Raw genomic sequence first — 8,799 nt, 5'->3', positions numbered from 1 at the left:
CCACAAGGTCTGTCCCCACACCTTAATATCCGCATTGTGCCGTTCCTGAGGAGCCGAAGCCGGCTCTCCACAGGCCTGAAAGGGCCACAAGCACATTATTAAAGTGTTTTTTATTAACGACCCTTTATTTCCTGCCAAGGGCCACAAACACATTATTAAAGTGTTTTTTATTAACGACCCTTTATTTCCTGCCATACCCGCATGGCACCAACCCCGCGGTGTGCTGGGGTGGGTTGTGTTTAACAGCGTTCTCAGCTACTCGAGAGTTCTGTATTTGTTTGCAAGTGGTAACCTGGGAAATTCAAAATGCTAACAGAGGAATCATCCGCTTGGTGGCACTGCAAAAATGGGGACGGCGTTTGGAGAGAAAAAAAAATAAAAATAAAGTGTTCGGAAACGGGAAACTGCTGAGCAGCAGGAGCGGTGGTCAGCGGCAGAAGACAGCCGTGCCCTTCCAGCAGCCCGAAAATGCGGGATCCCCTCTGGCGTTACACAAATATATCAGTAATTTAGGATATAAATGCGATTTTAAGGCAGCAATAAATGGATTAAGCACCACAGTAAGAGCACAGAGCTGTTCCCCACGGCAAAGATCAGAGTGAGTTCCCAGATTGGAGCAGTCCGGGAAGAGTCACCCCCTGTTTCTGCACAGACTGACAAAGGTTACAGCAAAGGTCACAAATATTGACCATCCAGCCTAATCCCACGGTCATTTATGTGGCAGAGATAATAAAAGATCAGCATGGAGGTTATTGAGTGCTGCCAAAGTGATGGTTTGAAAAAGATCCAATTAAACAGAACCACAGGAGTTCAGATCTGTAGTATAGAGTCCAATCCAATGCAGTTCTCGGTGTTTGCTGGTTTGTCTTACTCCACTTTTTCTCCTATGGCAGTGGAATTTGAGGACGTTCAGCAATTCTACTTTATATCAGAATATAGTCCAAAGATGTGAACCATGCTGAAACACAAACTTTAGGGAGAAAGTGAGTATAGGAGTGTCATCATTTCAACCAAAGATAGTTTTTTTTTTTTTTTTTCCCTGTATATCTGAATATGCTGAAACAATACTTGTTTGCTCCTTGGAGCATCTGAACCGACACCTTTATTCATTTCCACTCTCGTGTGTGTTGATACAGAATTTAGGAAGCTTTGCCTGGGGTTAATCTCAGGAGCTCAAGTAACAACAGGAGTGATAACACAGCCATGGGCCCTTGAGGAACCCGAGTACCTGCCCTGGGTTTGCTGTGCACTTCTACAGGTGTTACCTGAGCCAGGTAGGTTACAGCCAGAATGAGTTTCCTTAACGTGCTGCAGAGACACCTTCCACTCACAATATTTAGGTCACCACAAGGGCCTTGGTGTGTTTGAATAATGCCAAGATTTTAAAGTGTTGCAATGTCACTTTAGATAAAACACACTAATCAGGTGTTTTCCAGCCAAATTCATGATTGCTACTGGCTTTATTGTGCTAAGAGAAATATTGTGTTAAGAGGAATAAACATATTAGCATTTAATAAAAATAAACAAGGGATATGAATTTCCAAACTCATCCTGTGCAGATATTAGCCATGCCTGAAAGGTTAAACTCCTTGTTCTCATACAGACCTGATGATTTTATGATAATATCCCATTTCAGCCACAGAGCTTTGAGAACCAATTTGAATTTCTTTATTTCTTGGCAATATAACTGTCATTATCCCGTACATTTTGTACTGAGGAGATCATTATGTGGCAATCTGCTCACTTGCTCTTTCTGCTCTTAATTCCTTCACATGGAATATTGTTCATTGTGAAGGTGATTCTCCCCACCCTTGCACAAATTAAGAACAATATGGAGTGTAGGAAAATCTATCCTCAAATTTAGCCCTGAAATAATTACATTTTCTGATCATGTTTTTGGTGAAAGTACAGGTAAATGGAGTTAAAAAGCTGTACCCCACAGCCACTTGCATGCTGTCAAAGAAAATCCTTTGTAGGCAAAATAAGACACTGCAGAGGGCACAGGTTGCCAAATTTAATTGATAACCTCTCAATCAAATATTGAACAGCAAATTCATTATGATGCATTGGCTTCTGTTCCCACTTCTGCTCGGGCTTTTCATCTGAAGCAGTGTCTAGTTTAAAAACCAGAACAAATTCTAGGAGAACAAAATAGAAGTGAAATTCCTGTCTTTGAGCAGCTAGGGAACACAGTTAAGCCTCTTGTTCTGTTCTGCGAGGTTTATTTTGCTCTGCAGCCCATTTTTTACCAGGAATGTGAGGAAGCCACCCCCCCCCCCCAGCCTGTCACCTGGGAAGAGGACATGGTCCAAGCAGGTAGAGATGTTTGGACTCTCACCTTGAAGAGCCTGGAGAGTGTGTTCCCTTTCCTGGGAATTTCTCCACCACTCAGATCAGCACATACAACAAATAACATCAAATGTAACCTTGACACCCACAGTGTTAAACAGAAATTGTTATTGCTCCAATCCTTCAAAGAGCACTGACAGACTCCTAAACCCCAATGTGTGGGCCTGGGATCCTGATGGAAACACCTCCACTGGCTGTGCAAAGTGACTCTAATCCAGCCCTGGTTTGATGTTTCCTTCTCCCTGATCTCTGCTCCCAGGTGGGAGTTTCCACTTGCCCTTGGGAAGTGTCTCTCTCTGCACTATAAATAGAAGGACGAGGTACCTGACTCTGGAGATTCTATTGCACTCTGGCAGCTGATACCCAAAAGCTGGATGTTGTAGCACATTTATAAGCTCCTGGCTTTCACAAAAATGCAAACTAGCAATGTCAGCATGCAAAGTGCAGTTGGGAACACAGCCTGAGTGGTTTTATCTCAGCATATCTGTACATCCTCTGTTATTTTGGGGTGTTTACACCAAATGTTCTCTGCTGCTACAGATTTCACTCACAAACCTGTTCCAGCACTGCAGGTGAAAGCATCCTCAGCTGGCTTCTTTCTTCAAAGCCCAAGGCCACATCCTTATGGATATCACGCTTCTTTCCAAACAGACTCAACTCTTCTTAGTTTTCTCCCATGGCAAAGAGAGGAGTGGGAATTAACCCCTGAGGAAATGCTGGATTCAACCATAAGCCAACCATAAGCTGAGTTGAGACCAAACCTTTTTTTGTTTCCAGGGACTTTGAGTGGGTTGCTTTGGGGAAATTGTGTTTTTATCCCCTTGAGCAAAAGCAGATGAAAAAAACACTGAATGGGGTGGGATTAGATAAAGTCTCAGCAGCAGGAAGTAGGTTTCTGGGGGTTTTGTTTGTTTGTTTGTTTTTCGTTGTTGTTGTTGTTTGGGGTTTTTTTGTTTGTTTTGTTTTGTTTTTGGTTTTTTTTTAATTTTTGGCTGAAAACCTGTGCCTTTTTTTGGCATATGCCTCCATTGTATCTCCATTGCCCAGAAGCAGAACACCTCCTGTGGAAGCTGGATGGAACTGCTGGAGTTGTGTTTCGTGGTTAAAATTAATACAGTAAGTAAGGGACCGTTTCTTCTCTTGGTTTAGAGAGTAAGACACAAAGCTGTGAGGAATATGACTGCTAATTGAGAGGGAAACAATAAAAGAGCTGTAACGACTTGGTTAATCCTCTTTGCTCTGACAGAGTTAAACTTCTCCAGGTCTCTGATAAGATAGGACTGGTTTTCTTTATCTATTGTTTTTTTAATGTTCAAGGCTACTGAAATGCAGAAAGGGCCAGATGGCCATTTAAGCTAAACAATGTGCAAAATCTTTCTTATATTATCACTGAATGCCCCTAGGGTGTGGGAGGGGAAAGGTTGTTTAATCATTAGAAGTCACTTAGCAGCAAATGGCAGTTCACTGTCTTTATCAATTTACAACCAAAGATTGGGGCCATATCTTCGTGGGGACTTTTTCTAATATGACAGGGCATATATTTCATTCCTTTTTAAGTTATCTGGGGATATCTTGCATCTCACTGCATATCACCAAATTGTGGGGCTGTGCTAGCAAATAGGTTTTTTATCCATATGCATTTGGTCCTATACCAAAATACAGAATTTTTCCCTGGAACACAGGAAACTACTGTGTCAGCAGCAGCAGCAGCTAAATCCCGTTGTTGTTCTGTGGTTTGTTACAGTTCAGAGGAGAAAGTACTGGAGGGTTGAGAACACTAGGGTCTGTTTTCTGTCCTGATCTAATATTTGACCTTCAGCAATTCAACTTACCTCTATCTTCCCTCCCACCCTCGATTTGTATATAGCAGCCATAGTCAACAGGGGCTCCAGAGACTTTGGGAGGTTCATCTCAGCTATCTGAGACACCATGTAAATGTGATCCTGGCTAATTGGCTCTCCCCCTCGTCAGGACTGTCATGGCACTGTGCTGTGCTGACACACTTACACTGCTTTTTAGCTTGAGAACAGTCTCAAGGATCTCCTCTCGGTAGTGTATACAGAGAGCAGTGCTGCCCTCCAGCAGGTCAGGGAATCAGAGAGTCACAGAATACCCTGAGTGGAAAAGAACCTGCAAGGTTCATCCAGTCCAACTCCTGGCCCTGCACAAGACACCCCAACAATCCCACCCTGTGCCTGAGAGCGTGTTCCAAATGCTCCATTGAGATCTGGCACCCTTGGAGCTGTGACAATTCCCTGGGGAGCCTGTTCAGTGCCCCACCACCCTCTGGGGGAAGAGCCTTTTCCTGATACCCGTCCTAAACCTCCTCCAAACAGCTTCCTGTTATTCCTTGGGTTGGGAAACAAAAAAAAAAAACAAAAAAAACCAGGCCTTTTCAGTTTGCTGCCTGTTTCCATCTAAGAGGAAACGATTTGCCAAAATCTTTTAAGGAGAGGGGAAGCTCCTCCTTGTAGAAACCCTTTTTGGGGTCAAACTGCCATCTGATGCCACCATTTAATTCCCCTTTTCCCAATGCCTTCCCTTTGTGTTTCTCTCTTGCTCTCAATACCTTTGGTTTCAGAGGAAATCTCCAGTGCCCTTCTCTTTGTCCCTGAAGGCTGAGACTTCTGGAGCACTGCACAGAGAAGATGGCTGGGGTGACACATGTGTGACAAACCACTGCTGTGGATACCTCTACAGCAGGAAGAGCAGCTCGTTTTCCTCTGCCAAGGACAGATGACAGCAAAGGGTATTTAGTGATTGTGCTGGGGAGGAAACGTTGGCAAAACAAGCTGGCAAGGCTGGCACCACGCTGGTGGGGTTCCAGTAGGGAGGGACACTCCCACTGACCTCCCTGCAGCTCTTTTGGGATGGACTGCCCAGGGAGATGGTGGAGTCACCATCCCTGCAGGTGTTTAAGGAAAAACTAGACGTGGCACTCAGTGCCATGATCTGGTTGACAGGGTGATATTCAGTCATGGGCAGGACTCGATGATCTCAGAAGTCGTTTCCAGCTTAATTGATTCTGTGATTCTTCTGGCCCTGCAGTCTGGACTTCAATAGGTTTCAAAGCCAGGAGGTTTATCGAACCCTTGGCCTCCCATAGAGGACCTTACAGATTTTTCGCCGTTATCACCCGACTAAATCCACTGATAAGCTGCCAGTGCCCCGCAGCGGGCTGGAACCTGGCACCCCCGCGGCTTCCAGTGCCACGTTGGTCGCTAAACCTTGTCGGTGAGCAGCAAGCCCGGCACACCGAGAAGAGCGGGGGACCACGGGGTCGCCAGCGCCGGGGGCTGCTTTGGAACTCGCTGGCCTCGAACAGGGACTTGCAAGGAGCCAGGAGCCCGGGAAGCGCCCCGAGCCGAGCCCCCGGTGCCTGGCGCGGCGGGGCGGCCGGTGCCTGGCGCGGCGCGGGGGCGGCTCCGCGTCCCTCCCCGGCGGCTCCGCGTCCCGCCCCGCTCCGCCCCGGATTGGCGCGGCCGCCCGGCTCCTCCCGCCGCCGCCGGGCGCAGGGGGGATCCGGCCGAGCCGAGCCGAGCCGAGCCGAGCCTGGCGGCTCTGCCACGGCCCGTCCTCTGGCCCCGCTCCCGGTAGGCTCCCGCGGGCGCGGCAGGGGTGGGTGGGCGCTGGGTTCGGCGCGGTGCGGGCAGGTGGGCGGCGAGCGGCGAGCGGGGCCCGCCCGCAGCGCCCGCGCTCCGCCGGCCATGGCGGCTGCGGGGCCGCCGAGGGGCCGCTGCTGCCCGCAGGACGGGGCCGCGCCGAGGGCACCGCGCTCTGCCCGGCTTTATTCTATCCTCTCGCTTTATTCTGTCCGCTCTGCTCCCCCAGCGCCCGCTCCCGGCCTCTCTTGGGGGGTTCGTGGTGCTCCCTCCCCGGCAGCGCTGCCGCGGTTCTCCCGGCCCGGCGGTTCGGGCAGCGGGAGCCGGGGAGCGGTGCCGTGTGCCCCGCGCTGCCCGCTCACCGTGCGGGTCTGGAGCATCCCCGCTCCCCCACGGTTGCATAACGCGCTCGTCCCACGCGTGGCTGGAGATAGCGAGCCCCCCCTGCTTTCTGCGGGTCAGTCTTTTCGCGGACCTTCTTTTAAATGCAAACCCCCTCCCAAACCGCGTGTTTCTCCCCCCCAGATTTTGATGTCCTGAATTGCGGTCACTTCTTCCTGGTCGTGGGTTTTTTTTTCTGCACGGCTTCCCCCGTGGTTCATACATCGATCTGCCGCCCTTCAGAAGGGAGGGGTTGTGAACTCGCTAAACATAAACAGTGATCCGAAAAGAGCTTTAATGGTTATTAGATATTGTGATAATTCTTGAATAACGCCTTCGCATGGGGATGGCGTAAGAACCTAAGGAAAGGTTAAGAGTACAATTACAGTGGAAGTGATTTCTTCTCGGAATTACTTCCTCCAAGGCCTTACTCGAAACAATAAGCGTAGCTTTTAATTTCTTCACTAAACCAAGGTTATTGACTTGTGCCATGCGGCTCCCAGTTGGAAAAATCTGCTTGGATCAGCCGGACAAGTGGGTCTGAGGCTCGTCCTGCGAGGTGCTTCGTACAACGCCCAGCAGCCGCGTGTGTCCCTGCTGTGTTTTTAAATAACCGGCTTGGATGGGGCTGTAAAGCTCAGCCCCAGCAGCCCGGAGCGTGTTGCGGGCTGTAAAACCCGCCTGCGAGGCCGTGTGAGTACAACAGGGGCTGGCCCTGCCCTGCTGGGCGCTGTCCTGGCCGTGCCACAGCGCTCGGCATCCACTTTTGGTGGCTGGAGATATCCAGAGCTGTGGAACAGGCGAACGTGTGGCTCAGGCTCCAGCCGAGAGTCTTAATGAGTGTTTGCGTAGTGCTTCGTGTTTTCTCGGATGAAAGGTTTTACATAATTGGCCATTATAATTGTCTGTCACCCCTAGAGAAAAAAAAAAAAAAAACCTAAAAAATAAGCGTGGAGGTAGGTAGTTGCCTTAAAAGTCCACAGTCTAAATGCCTGTAGGTTGTGAATGCTGATACTGGTGTGGAGACAGCAAAATGACTGAGTGAAAAAAAAAAATTAATCTAATTCTGTCCTCCTTTTGAGCCATTTGATCAGCATCATTGGGACAAATGACATCCTGCTTGCGTTTGAGCTGCTTGTTCTTCGCTGCCCAGAATTCCTAGTGTGACTCTGGTTCTACCGGTGTTAATGTGTTTTTTTTTTTTTTTCTTTTTCTTCCCTTGAAATCTTAACTGGAAGCCTTTTACAGTGTTTTGATTCCTTTTTAATAAATGGCTAATCCCTTGCTGCAGGGGATGGGAGTGTTTTGAACGCAGCATTTTTGGGTCCTGAGGGGAGGGGGAAGGGAGCGCCTTGTGTTGCTTTCCAGCAGCCAGCCGCCTTCCCCCAGCCTGAGTGAAAGGGCCTTATTGACTGATTTTGAAGGTAACCTGCCCAATTCTCCTCTTACATGCTAAAACCCATAAATTTGCTGTAGCACAGAGCCTTTGAGGGGAAGAAATGGAATGTCAAGGAGCCTGGGCTTCATCACGAGCAGCCCGGTAACAAAGGCACTGTCTGTTAATTGCATCGTGCTTATCAAAATCTGCCCTCCTAATGACAAAGTAATAATTTAATAGGTGTGAAAAAGTTGTGGGATTTGATTTAATACCACTGTCTTAAAATCATTCTGCATACTCAGTATGACTAAGTTGTCACTTTCATATTTAATTGGGGAGCGAGCAGAGGCTGAGGAGAAAGCTGGGGATGTTTCACTTGCATTAAATGCTCTTTAAAATCTTTTCTCCATTTGGAGAAGGACTGTGAGTGGTTTGTTAAGTGCTAAGCTGCAGCTGAGTGACTTATAGGTTATAAAACACCTTCCTGTGTCTCTTAAATTTGGAAGTTCATTTTGAAGCTTGTGCTGTGGGTGTTCATCACAGTGTGCACATACTGGTGTGCAGCTCCCGTGTCAGGAAGGACTGTGGTTTTGGGGTGTGGAGGTGCCAGGTTAGGTTTGGGTGATGTGAAGGTGAGCACTGTGTGGTGGATGCACGGTGCTGCCTGGGTAAGAACACTCCCTGAGGTTCCAGGTGTCAACACCTTCATCACGATGTGTTATTTTCACTTCTCAGTGCCCAAAGCAGCGTTTTGGTATAATCCTCACACAGAGGTTCTTGTATTCCCAGCAGACAGGGCATATTTCAATATTCCCCTTGCAGGTTTGATACCAGTTTTCAGAGAAGAGAGCAGCTTTTCTTGGACCTGATGGTTGAGCCTATAAGGAAAACACAGGACTGATCCTAAACCTATCGTGAAAGATGATATAGCCTGGGAAGCATCTTTCTTGCCCTTGTCTGCTGGGATTTTTTTGTCTCTTTTGGATGATTTGGCCATTGGATTTATCACTGGATGTTTTTATCCATAGAGTTAAGCTTTTGAAGGAAATACTGGTTTAGGGAAAGTTATGGGTTAGAGATCCTCTTCCC

General features: G+C 48.0%; 1 protein-coding gene and 1 long non-coding RNA gene across 6 annotated transcripts in view; both read left to right on the top strand.

Moving 5' to 3' along the window:
* Window positions 1-8,799, top strand: part of LOC148223471 (uncharacterized) — a 94,871-nt gene that overhangs the window by 45,758 nt on the left and 40,314 nt on the right. The gene's annotated exons all lie outside the window — the stretch shown is intronic.
* The window catches only part of FBXO34 (F-box protein 34), a 39,365-nt gene continuing 36,389 nt past the window's right edge, over window positions 5,824-8,799 (top strand). For all 5 annotated transcript variants that reach the window (XM_088166408.1, XM_088166407.1, XM_088166406.1 and 2 more), the window contains exon 1: window positions 5,824-5,942. The gene's annotated coding sequence lies outside the window, so the exon portion shown is untranslated. The remainder of the gene's footprint in view (window positions 5,943-8,799) is intronic.

Source organism: Sturnus vulgaris, chromosome 6, assembly GCF_052056855.1.
Source record: "Sturnus vulgaris isolate bStuVul1 chromosome 6, bStuVul1.hap1, whole genome shotgun sequence".
NCBI lineage: Eukaryota > Metazoa > Chordata > Aves > Passeriformes > Sturnidae > Sturnus > Sturnus vulgaris.
Note: the sequence above shows the minus strand (reverse complement) of the source record. Positions and strands in the feature narration are given on the sequence as shown.